The sequence below is a fragment of the Lucilia cuprina genome, chromosome 2 (assembly GCF_022045245.1).
Source record: "Lucilia cuprina isolate Lc7/37 chromosome 2, ASM2204524v1, whole genome shotgun sequence".
Lineage (NCBI taxonomy): Eukaryota > Metazoa > Arthropoda > Insecta > Diptera > Calliphoridae > Lucilia > Lucilia cuprina.
The window spans coordinates 62,026,014-62,039,567 of NC_060950.1; positions in this window are offsets into that span (position 1 = coordinate 62,026,014).

Here is a 13,554-nt window from a genome sequence, read left to right on the forward strand (position 1 = left end):
TCTAGTCTATAGTCTAGTCTATAGTCTAGTCTATAGTCTAGTCTATAGTCTAGTCTATAGTCTAGTCTATAGTCTAGTCTATAGTCTAGTCTATAGTCTAGTCTATAGTCTAGTCTATAGTCTAGTCTATAGTCTAGTCTATAGTCTAGTCTATAGTCTAGTCTATAGTCTAGTCTATAGTCTAGTCTATAGTCTAGTCTATAGTCTAGTCTATAGTCTAGTCTATAGTCTAGTCTATAGTCTAGTCTATAGTCTAGTCTATAGTCTAGTCTATAGTCTAGTCTATAGTCTAGTCTATAGTCTAGTCTATAGTCTAGTCTATAGTCTAGTCTATAGTCTAGTCTATAGTCTAGTCTATAGTCTAGTCTATAGTCTAGTCTATAGTCTAGTCTATAGTCTAGTCTATAGTCTAGTCTATAGTCTAGTCTATAGTCTAGTCTATAGTCTAGTCTATAGTCTAGTCTATAGTCTAGTCTATAGTCTAGTCTATAGTCTAGTCTATAGTCTAGTCTATAGTCTAGTCTATAGTCTAGTCTATAGTCTAGTCTATAGTCTAGTCTATAGTCTAGTCTATAGTCTAGTCTATGGTCTAGTCTATAGTCTAGTCTATAGTCTAGTCTATAGTCTAGTCTATAGTCTAGTCTATAGTCTAGACTATAGTCTAGTCTATAGTCTAGTCTATAGTCTAGTCTATAGTCTAGTCTATAGTCTATTCTATAGTCTAGTCTATAGTCTAGTCTATAGTCTAGTCTATAGTCTAGTCTATAGTCTAGTCTATAGTCTAGTCTATAGTCTAGTCTATAGTCTAGTCTATAGTCTAGTCTATAGTCTAGTCTATAGACTAGACTATAGACTAGACTATAGACTAGACTATAGTCTAGTCTATAGTCTAGTCTATAGTCTAGTCTAGTCTAGTCAAGTCTATAGTCTAGTCTATAGTCTAATCTATAGTCTAGTGTATAGTCTAGTCTATAGTGTAGTCTATAGTCTAGTCTATAGTCTAGTCTATAGTCTAGTCTATAGTCTAGTCTATAGTCTAGTCTATAGTCTAGTGTATAGTTAGTCTATAGTGTAGTCTATAGTCTAGTCTATAGTCTAGTCTATAGTCTAGTCTATAGTCTAGTCTATAGTCTAGTCTATAGTCTAGTCTATAGTCTAGTCTATAGCCTAGTCTATAGTCTAGTCTATAGTCTAGTCTATAGTCTAGTCTATAGTCTAGTCTATAGTCTAGTCTATAGTCTAGTCTATAGTCTAGTCTATAGTTTAGTCTATAGTCTAGTCTATAGTCTAGTCTATAGTCTAGTCTATAGTCTAGTCTATAGTTTAGTCTATAGTCTAGTCTATAGTCTAGTCTATCGTCTAGTCTATAGTCTAGTCTATAGTCTAGTCTACAGTCTAGTCTATAGTCTAGTCTATAGTCTAGTCTATAGTCTAGTCTATAGTCTAGTCTATAGTCTAGTCTATAGTCTAGTCTATAGTCTAGTCTATAGTCTAGTCTATAGTCTAGTCTATAGTCTAGTCTATAGTCTAGTCTATAGTCTAGTCTATAGTCTAGTCTATAGTCTAGTCTATAGTCTAGTCTATAGTCTAGTCTATAGTCTAGTCTATAGTCTATAGTCTAGTCTATAGTCTAGTCTATAGTCTAGTCTATAGTCTAGTCTATAGTCTATAGTCTAGTCTATAGTTTAGTCTATAGTCTAGTCTATAGTCTAGTCTATAGTCTAGTCTATAGTCTAGTCTATAGTCTAGTCTATAGTCTAGTCTATAGTCTAGTCTATAGTCTAGTCTATAGTCTAGTCTATAGTCTAGTCTATAGTCTAGTCTATAGTCTAGTCTATAGTCTAGTCTATAGTCTAGTCTATAGTCTAGTCTATAGTCTAGTCTATAGTCTAGTCTATAGTCTAGTCTATAGTCTAGTCTATAGTCTAGTCTATAGTCTAGTCTATAGTCTAGTCTATAGTCTAGTCTATAGTCTAGTCTATAGTCTAGTCTATAGTCTAGTCTATAGTCTAGTCTATAGTCTAGTCTATAGTCTAGTCTATAGTCTAGTCTATAGTCTAGTCTATAGTCTAGTCTATAGTCTAGTCTATAGTCTAGTCTATAGTCTAGTCTATAGTCTAGTCTATAGTCTAGTCTATAGTCTAGTCCTATAGTCTAGTCTATAGTCTAGTCTATAGTCTAGTCTATAGTCTAGTCTATAGTCTAGTCTATAGTCTAGTCTATAGTCTAGTCTATAGTCTAGTCTATAGTCTAGTCTATAGTCTAGTCTATAGTCTAGTCTATAGTCTAGTCTATAGTCTAGTCTATAGTCTAGTCTATAGTCTAGTCTATAGTCTAGTCTATAGTCTAGTCTATAGTCTAGTCTATAGTCTAGTCTATAGTCTAGTCTATAGTCTAGTCTATAGTCTAGTCTATAGTCTAGTCTATAGTCTAGTCTAGTCTAGTCTATAGTCTAGTCTATAGTCTAGTCTATAGTCTAGTCTATAGTCTAGTCTATAGTCTAGTCTATAGTCTAGTCTATAGTCTAGTCTATAGTCTAGTCTATAGTCTAGTCTATAGTCTAGTCTGTAGTCTAGTCTATAGTCTAGTCTATAGTCTAGTCTATAGTCTAGTCTATAGTCTAGTCTATAGTCTAGTCTATAGTCTAGTCTATAGTCTAGTCTATAGTCTAGTCTATAGTCTAGTCTATAGTCTAGTCTATAGTCTAGTCTATAGTCTAGTCTATAGTCTAGTCTATAGTCTAGTCTATAGTCTAGTCTATAGTCTAGTCTATAGTCTAGTCTATAGTCTAGTCTATAGTCTAGTCTATAGTCTAGTCTATAGTCTAGTCTATAGTCTAGTCTATAGTCTAGTCTATAGTCTAGTCTATAGTCTAGTCTATAGTCTAGTCTATAGTCTAGTCTATAGTCTAGTCTATAGTCTAGTCTATAGTCTAGTCTATAGTCTAGTCTATAGTCTAGTCTAGTCTAGTCTATATTCTAGTCTATAGTCAAGTCTATAGTCTAGTCTATAGTCTAATCTATAGTCTAGTCTATAGTCTAGTCTATAGTCTAGTGTATAGTCTAGTCTATAGTGTAGTCTATAGTCTAGTCTATAGTCTAGTCTATAGTCTAGTCTATAGTCTAGTCTATAGTCTAGTGTATAGTCTAGTCTATAGTGTAGTCTATAGTCTAGTCTATAGTCTAGTCTATAGTCTAGTCTATAGTCTAGTCTATAGTCTAGTCTATAGTCTAGTCTATAGTCTAGTCTATAGTCTAGTCTATAGTCTAGTCTATAGTCTAGTCTATAGTCTAGTCTATAGTCTAGTCTATAGTCTAGTTTATAGCCTAGTCTATAGTCTAGTATATAGTCTAGTCTATAGTCTAGTCTATAGTCTAGTCTATAGTCTAGTCTATAGTCTAGTCTATAGTCTAGTCTATAGTCTAGTCTATAGTCTAGTCTATAGTCTAGTCTATAGTCTAGTCTATAGTCTAGTCTATAGTCTAGTCTATAGTCTAGTCTATAGTCTAGTCTATAGTCTAGTCTATAGTCTAGTCTATAGTCTAGTCTATAGTCTAGTCTATAGTCTAGTGTATAGTCTAGTCTATAGTGTAGTCTATAGTCTAGTGTATAGTCTAGTCTATAGTGTAGTCTATAGTCTAGTCTATAGTCTAGTCTATAGTCTAGTCTATAGTCTAGTCTATAGTCTAGTCTATAGTCTAGTCTATAGTCTAGTCTATAGTCTAGTCTATAGTTTAGTCTATAGTCTAGTCTATAGTCTAGTCTATAGTCTAGTCTATAGTCTAGTCTATAGTCTAGTCTATAGTCTAGTCTATAGTCTAGTCTATAGTCTAGTCTATAGTCTAGTCTATAGTCTAGTCTATAGTCTAGTCTATAGTCTAGTCTATAGTCTAGTCTATAGTCTAGTCTATAGTCTAGTCTATAGTCTAGTCTATAGTCTAGTCTATAGTCTAGTCTATAGTCTAGTCTATAGTCTAGTCTATAGTCTAGTCTATAGTCTAGTCTATAGTCTAGTCTATAGTCTAGTCTATAGTCTAGTCTATAGTCTAGTCTATAGTCTAGTCTATAGTCTAGTCTATAGTCTAGTCTATAGTCTAGTCTATAGTCTAGTCTATAGTCTAGTCTATAGTCTAGTCTATAGTCTAGTCTATAGTCTAGTCTATAGTCTAGTCTATAGTCTAGTCTATAGTCTAGTCTATAGTCTAGTCTATAGTCTAGTCTATAGTCTAGTCTATAGTCTAGTCTATAGTCTAGTCTATAGTCTAGTCTATAGTCTAGTCTATAGTCTAGTATATAGTCTAGTCTCAGTCTATAGTCTAGTCTATAGTCCAGTCTATAGTCTAGTCTAGTCTATAGTCTAGTCTATAGTCTAGTCTATAGTCTAGTCTATAGTCTAGTCTAGTCTATATTCTAGTCTATAATCTAGTCTATAGTCTAGTCTATAGTCTAGTCTATAGTCTAGTCTATAGTCTAGTGTATAGTCTAATCTATAGTCTAGTCTATAGTCTAGTCTATAGTCTAGTCTGTAGGCTAGTCTATAGTCTAGTCTATAGTCTAGTCTATAGTCAAGTTTATAGCCTAGTCTATAGTCTAGTCTATAGCCTATAGTCTAATTGAAATGATTAAAATTTCCCCTTACTATCCTCATACTTTCAATTTATTTTTAAAAGTTTTGCTAAACAGTTCCGGTTTGTTTGCTGCTATTAAATAATTTAATATGTCAATAGTTGTTTTTAAATAGTGTTAATTACTTTAATACAACTTTTGTTTTTATAATTTTTAAAAACTGTTAATTAATAAAACGTTATTGTTTCCCACAGTTGTAAAGAAATCAATTTGTTAAGAAATTTATAAAATGTTACAAAAAGTATGTTGTAATATCAATAGTTAAACATTTTAATAAAAGTTAATATTTCTAAATAGTTTTTATTTTAGTTTTATGATCATTCTAATGAATTTTGAACCCATTTGATAACTTAACGTTTATTATTGTTTTTTGTTAAAACAATTGCTATTTGTTTTGATCTCTTAACATTTCTAAGTCGTTTAATTATAGTCTGTCTGACAGAAAATATGTAAATTAAAAAATGTGTGTATTTGTAGTAAAAATTTATAAAGCAATAAATCAAATATTCATTTGAAACTCGTGACATTAGAGGTAAAAAAAAACATTATCACAATCATATACCAAATTTCATGAAAAGATGGATAGACTATAAACTAGACTATGGCCTAGACAATCGACAAGAGTATAGACTCGACTATAGACTATACTATAGACTAGACTATGGACTATACTATAGACTAGACTATAGACTAGACTATAGACTATAGACTAGACTATAGACTAGACTATAGACTAGACTATAGACTAGACTATAGACTAGACTATAGACTATACTATAGACTAGACTATAGACTAGACTATAGACTAGACTATAGACTAGACTATAGACTAGACTATAGACTAGACTATAGACTAGACTATAGACTAGACTATAGACTAGACTATAGACTAGACTATAGACTAGACTATAGACTAGACTATAGACTAGACTATAGACTAGACTATAGACTAGACTATAGACTAGACTATAGACTAGACTATAGACTAAAGTATAAACTAGACTATAGACTAGACTATCGACTAGACTATAAACTAGACTATAGACTAGACTATAGACTAGACTATAGACTAGGCTATAGACTAGACTATAGACTAGACTAAAGACTAGACTATAGACTAGACTATAGACTAGAGTATAGACTAGACTATAGACTAGACTATAGACTAGACTATAGACTAGACTATAGACTAGACTATATACTAGACTATAGACTAGACTATAGACTAGACTATAGACTTGACTATAGACTAGACAAAAGACTAGACTATAGACTAGACTATAGACTAGACTATAGACTAGACTATCGACTAGACTATAGACTAGACTATAGACTAGACTATAGACTAAAGTACAGACTAGAATATAGACTAGACTATAGAGTAGACTACAGACTAGAGTATAGACTAGACTATAGACTAGAGTATAGACTAGACTATAGACTAGAGTATAGACTAGACTATAGACTAGAGTATAGACTAGACTATAGACTAGACTATATACTAGACTATATACTAGACTATAGACTAGACTATAGACTAGACTATAGACTAGACTATAGACTAGACTATAGACTAGACTATAGACTAGACTATAGACTAGACTATAGACTAGACTATAGACTAGACTATAGAATAGACTATAGACTAGACTATAGACTAGACTATAGACTAGACTATAGACTAGACTATAGTCTAGACTATAGACTAGACTATAGACTAGACTATAGACTAGACTATAGACTAGACTATAGACTAGACTATAGACTAGACTATAGACTAGACTATAGACTAGACTATAGACTAGACTATAGACTAGACTATAGACTAGACTATAGACTAGACTATAGACTAGACTATAGACTAGACTATAGACTATAGACTAGACTATAGACTATAGACTAGACTAGACTATAGACTAGACTATAGACTAGACTATAGACTAGTCTACAGACTAGACTATAGACTAGACTATAGACTAGACTATAGACTAGACTATAGACTAGACTATAGACCAGACTATAGACTAGACTATAGACTAGACTATAGACTAGACTATAGACTAGACTATACATTTGACTATAGACTAGACTATACATTTGACTATAGACTAGACTATACACTAGACTATAGACTAGACTATAGACTAGACTATAGACTAGACTATAGACTAGAATATACTATAGACTAGACTATACTATAGACTAGACTATAGACTAGACTATAGACTAGACTATAGACTAGACTATAGACTAGACTATAGACTAGACTATAGGCTAGACTATAGACTAAACTATAGACTAGACTATATACTAGACTATAGACTAGACTATAGACTAGACTATAGACTAGACTATAGACTAGACTATAGACTAGACTATAGACTAGACTATAGACTAGACTATAGACTAGACTATAGACTAGACTATAGACTAGACTATAGATTAGACTATAGACTAGACTATAGACTAGACTATAGATTAGACTATAGACTAGACTATAGACTAGACTATAGATAAGACTATAGACTAGACTATAGACTAGACTATAGATCAGACTATATACTAGACTATAGACTAGACTATCGACTAGACTATCGACTAGACTATCGACTAGACTGTAGACTAGACTAACGACTGCACCATAGATTAGACTAGATTATAGACTAGACTATAGACTAGGCTAAAAACTAGACTAAAGACTAGACTACAGACTAGACTATAGACTATACTAACGACTGTACCATAGATTAGTCTATAGACTAGATTATAGACTAGACTACAGACTAGATTACAGACTAGACTAAAGACTAGACTATAGAATAGACTAGATTATGGACTAGATTATAAACTAGACTATAGATTAGCTTACAGACTGGACTACAAACTAGACTTTATTCTACACTAAACTATAGAATTGACCATAAACTAGACAATGATGTAAATAAAAGATTTTAAAGAATTTTGTTTATACAAATACAAAATATTTTTACAACCAATTAAGTTACATTTTTACAACAACAACAATTCCTTCTCTTTTACGAAATGTTCACCTTACATTTATTAATGTCTTTATGCGAATATTTTACGACATGTTGCTCTTGTTTTTTTCCTCTCATTTCATCGAAAAAATTACGTTAAAAATTGTCAATAATTTTGATTAAAATAATTATAGAGCACATTATTGACAGTCGCTCAGTCACATACTAATAACGACAGCGACATCGAAAAACGCCAACAAATAGCAAACGCTTCTACGATACGACGACAAAGCAAATAACAATCATAAATCCTTTTCTAGCCATAAATCCTCTTAATACAACGTAATTGTCAATTAAAAATTGTTTGAAGAAAAATTTTTATTTTACCTTAAGCAGTATAAACGCCAGTCAGTTAGCAAGCCAATCGTACCAAACAGACCAAAGAAAATGAACAACAGAACAAAAACCTTTTAATAATATTACCACAAATGATCATGTTTTAAGATCGCCAAACAATTTTGTTGCAACGAAAAACAGAAAAGAACGTGTTCATAAATATTGACAATTTATAAAGCGTTCGACAGCCAATTGACAGTTAATTGACAAGTGACAAAAATTATATGAAAACAACTAAAAGACAAAAAAAATACGACTACAACAAATTGCGCACGTGATGCCAAAACAACTGTCATTATAACATTCTGTTGCGTTTGGGCCTGAGAGTGTTTTTTTGTTATTGGTTTTCAATATTATTATTTGGTCGCCGACGTCATTTGCTGTTGAGCGTAGTAAGTTGTACACTGAGGGAAATTTAGAGGGGAAATACTGAACAGTATCTTGTCTTTAGCAATGATCGCTCAGATCTTTTAGAAATTTATTGTAGAATATGTATATCACAGAAGTCTGGTCAAAAGTCTGGTCTATAATCTAGTCTATAGTATAGTCTACAGTCTAGTCTTCCTCGTAGTATAGTCTAAAGTCTAGTGTATAGAATAGTCAATATTCTAGTATAAAGCCTAGTATAAAGTCAAGTCTATAGTCTAGTCTATAATCTAGTCTACATTCTAGTATATAGCCTAGTCTATATTCTAGTCTATAGTCCAGTGTATAGTCTAGTGTATAGTCTAGACTATAGTCTAGTCTATAGTCTAGTCTAGTACATAGACTATAGACTAGACTATAGACTAGACTATAGACTATAGACTAGACTATAGACTAGACTATAGACTAGACTATAGACTAGACTATAGACTAGACTAGACTATAGACTAGACTATAGACTAGACTAGACTATAGACTAGACTATAGACTAGACTATAGACTAGACTATAGACTAGACTATAGACTAGACTATAGACTAGACTATAGACTAGACTATAGACTAGACTATAGACTAGACTAAAGAATGCACTATAGACTGGACTATAGACTAGACTATAGACTAGACTATAGACTAGACTATAGACTAGACTATAGACTAGACTATAGAATTCACTATAGACTAGACTATAGACTAGACTATAGAATAGACTATAGAATAGACTATAGGCTAGACTATAGACTAGTCTAATATATAGTCTAGTTCAGTATATAGTGTAGTCTATAGTCTGGCTTATAGTCTAAATAACAATCTAGTGTAGAGTCTATCTACAATCTAGTCTACAGTCTAGTCCACAGTCTAGTCTACAGTCTAGTCTACAGTCTAGTCTACAGTCTAGTCTATAGTCTAGTCTATAGTCTAGCCTGTAGTCTAGGCTATAGTCTAGTCTATATTATAGTCTAGTATATAGTCTACAGTCTAGTATATAATCAAACCTATAGTCTAGTCAATAGTCTAATATATAGTCTAGTTTAGGTTCTATTTTATAATCTGGTCTATATATATTCTAGTGCAACCACAATTTTTTTCTTTGAGTGTATTCTTTCAGCATGTAGTGTTAAAAGAAAATCAAACATTCATTCAGTTTAGATTTATCGGCATTTTTGGCCAAATTGTTTTCATCTTCTTGGCTGTTTTTTTTCGTTTCTTTCATTTATTTTTCGCCACAAATAAAAAAAGGTAGCAAGTTCTCTTTAAACAAGTTTAAACTTGTTATTTTGTACTATATACTCGTACTTACTAAATACCAGCCAGAATGCCTCGCTAGTTGGACTCGACTTGGTGTGATTGTCTAACTAACTAACAGACTGTTGCAGAAGTCGTACGTTTAGTTTTTTTCTTCTTCTTTAAAATGTCTCACTGAATGACTATTTGGCTTTTGCAACGCAATCGTTGAAAAACACTCAATAATTGTGTGTGAAGTTAGTAAATTTAATCGATTGCTCCTTTGGGTATTTCATCATCACACTAACAATTTATATTAAAGTTGCAATCGATTATTAAGTACATATACTCATACATTCATTTATATGTAAGTATAACCATCAACCAAGCGAACGAACTAAATGGTGAGAATGAATATTTTTCTTAATTGGCTTAATTATTTGTGGTATCTGAAAATGTGAATTTAAAAATGTGTTTAATAGACATTTTGAAGGTGTTATTTGGATCAAACATTTCAAACTTTATTATCAAAGAAATTGTTAGATATTAAATTTTAAATGAAATAAAATAGCAGTGGAAAAAGTACCGTTGTACATGATTTCATATTGATATCAAGTAAATTGTATATTTTTTTAATGATAACGTTGTATTGTCAAGGAACCTTAAGAAGGTAAAAGTGTGAACTATAGCCTAACGAACAATTTTGACTATAATATGTACTACATTCTACTTCATAGACTAGTCTGAAGTCTAGTCTAAAGTCTAGTTTAAAGTCTAGTCTAAAGTCTAGTCTATACTCTAGTCTATAGTCTAGTCTATAGTCTAGTCTATAGTCTAGTCTATAGTCTAGTCTATAGTCCAGTCTATAGTCTAGTCTATAGTCTAGTCTATAGACTACTCCATAGTCTACTCCATAGTCTACTCTATAGTCTACTCTATAGTCTACTATATAGTCTACCCTATAGACTACTCTATAGACTAGACTATAGACTATATTATAGACTATATTCTAGTCTATAGTCTAGTTTATAGTCTAGTCTATAGTCTAGTCTATAGTCTAGTCTATAGTCTAGTCTATAGTCTAGTCTATAGTCTAGTCTATAGTCTAGTCTATAGTCTAGTCTATAGTCTAGTCTATAGTCTAGTCTATAGTCTAGTCTATAGTCCAGTATATAGTCTATTCCATAGTCTAGTCTACAGTCTAGTGTATAGACAAGGCTTTAGTCTATATAGTAGACTATTATGGTAGTTTACTTTAAGAACTTGCCAATAGTCTACTCTACAGTCCGTACTTTTCGCAATGTATGTATGTATGTATGAAGATTTGCTGCTTTTCCGAACAAAATATTTTTAACAAACCAAAAAAAACAAACGAAAATTCTTTTCAAACTTATTAAGATGTAATCCATTAAATAAAATAAACAACATACAAATTGCTCATTTTCATTTACTTTTTTAAACATCAAACAAAGCCGTCATCATAATTTTGTGACTTGTCCCCAGCGACACGGAATACCAAACAACAACATCTACCCATAATTGTCATAAATCTCTACATTTATTACATCGAGGATTCTAGTGTTCCACAACTATGTGTTCTACTAGTTGAAACATACTGAAATGTTTGTTTCGTTTCATAGTAATAACTTAAATATAATTATCCATTCATGCAGTTAGTTCATCAAAAATGTAAACCTTAAACGAGATTTTCTTTCGTTTATTGTTGGTTTAAGAAGAATGTTAACAAAGTAAAGATTTTTTAAAAGGCACATAGAACACAAAAGTTTTGCTTCCTCACCTGAAATCAACCGTTGGGGCAACAGGTGAACAATTAACTAAACAATAGAGTTTGTAATTTATAGTTGCATAAAAGCGCAATTTTAGAGGAACTTTGCAAATAAACAAAAAATTATTATTAAAAAAAACTATTACAACAACACACAAACCAATGCGTTGGTGATGAAATTATAAATAATTGTCCCCAGCACTAGATAAATTGTTGGTTAAATGACTGACAGACAGGCTGGCTGGTTGGTTGGTTTGTTTGTTTGCAATTTAACTGCCTGCTTAGTAGCCGACATGAATGGATGGATGCTGTTTTTTTGTGTGTTACCACACCAAGGAGATCGTAATGTGCGAGGTTTTGTTTTTTTATACACAAATGCACACACTTGGACTACAATGCAAAAATTGCTTTACAGAGAATAATTAACAGTAATAGCAGCAAAAAGTCAAACGCTAACATAAGGGAAGGGTACCCTCAGAACAATTCTGAGTCCAAAGTCTAGTCTATAGTCTAGTCTATAGTCTAGTCTATAGTCTAGTCTATAGTCTAGTCTATAGTCTAGTCTATAGTCTAGTCTATAGTCTAGTCTATAGTCTAGTCTATAGTCTAGTCTATAGTCTAGTCTATAGTCTAGTCTATAGTCTAGTCTATAGTCTAGTCTATAGTCTAGTCTATAGTCTAGTCTATAGTCTAGTCTATAGTCTAGTCTACAGTCTAGTCTATAGTCTAGTCTATAGACTATATCAGACAAGTCTAAAGGTTAATCTATAGTCGGTTCTATAGTTTTGATCTACAGACTTGTCTGAAGTCCAGTCTAATGCGTAGTTTCTGGATAACGTGTGAGAAGTTTGAGTTAAAATTTTACTTGTATTTTGTTTTTGTTACAATAACAAATTACAAGTAAAATTTGTACTTAAATTACTCGCTCGTTATCTAGAAACAGCACATAAGTCTGGTCTTTAGTATAGTCTAAAGTCTAGTCTATAGTATAGTTTAGAATTTGAATGAGTCTAACTAGTCTGGTCTATAGTCGAATGTATAGTCTATTATATAGTCTAATCTACATTATATTCTATTGTCTGAACTATAGTTCAGTCTATGGCCCAATCTTTTGTCTAGCATATAGTCATGTCAGGTCAGACAGCATCATCTCTTCCCCCATGAACACATTCCCATTAAAAACTAAACATTTTTATAATTTTCTATGAACTTCCATAGAAAATGTAGCAAAACTATTTACTATACTTTTTTTCTTTCAAATCACTAACATAAACATAGTTTGTAATAGATGTACAGCAGCAGCAGCAAACAGATGCTGACAACAATTATGTATTTTAAGGTAATGTTAAAACATTTTTATGTCAATCATAACTTAAGATAAAAACTAACTAAAATTATGCCAGTCAAACTACTCAAGCAGGCACCCCATTCATGAACGAGACACACAAGAAATTTTTTACAAAAAAAACATAATTTTTTTGTGGAAATATAATTTTTGTTAACGTTTTTTTTTGTGGTAATTATAAAAATATTTTTCCTAATTGTTTATAAATAATTCGTTTAGAGTTACAATAATTATATAAAATGTTTATGACCATAACAAGATCCAAAAGATCTTTTTATGAGTTTAATTTTAGTTTTTAGAAAAAAATGTACGAAAATAAAACTCCATTGTGACAAAACTAAAAATGTTCATTAAAGTTTATACTTTAGTTAAGAGGGCGGAGTTTAAACTAAGACTCTTTGTTTAAGGCGGAGTTTAAACATGTTAGTGTTTTTAACACAAAGATCAATTGAGAGTTGATTTATACTTGTGCTCTCTCTCTCTCGTTTTATTTGATCTACCTGTTTTTGTGTTGGTGTAGTTAGGCACCTTAACATATTTATGCAAATCATGTTTATTTTTAAAAAGTTTAAAAAGAAACCCATAAAAAGATGGAGATTTATAAACTGGTTTTCAGTTAACGGCTGGAATAACATTAGTCAGGGAGAGAAATTATTGTTAAACATTGTCTTTAGAAGAAAATGAAGTTTGTTAGGCAACAGGTAAACGGATTATTTAAAATGTATGCAAAAAAGAAACATGTTTTAAATTGCTTAAGGCCAATGAACGCCTAAGA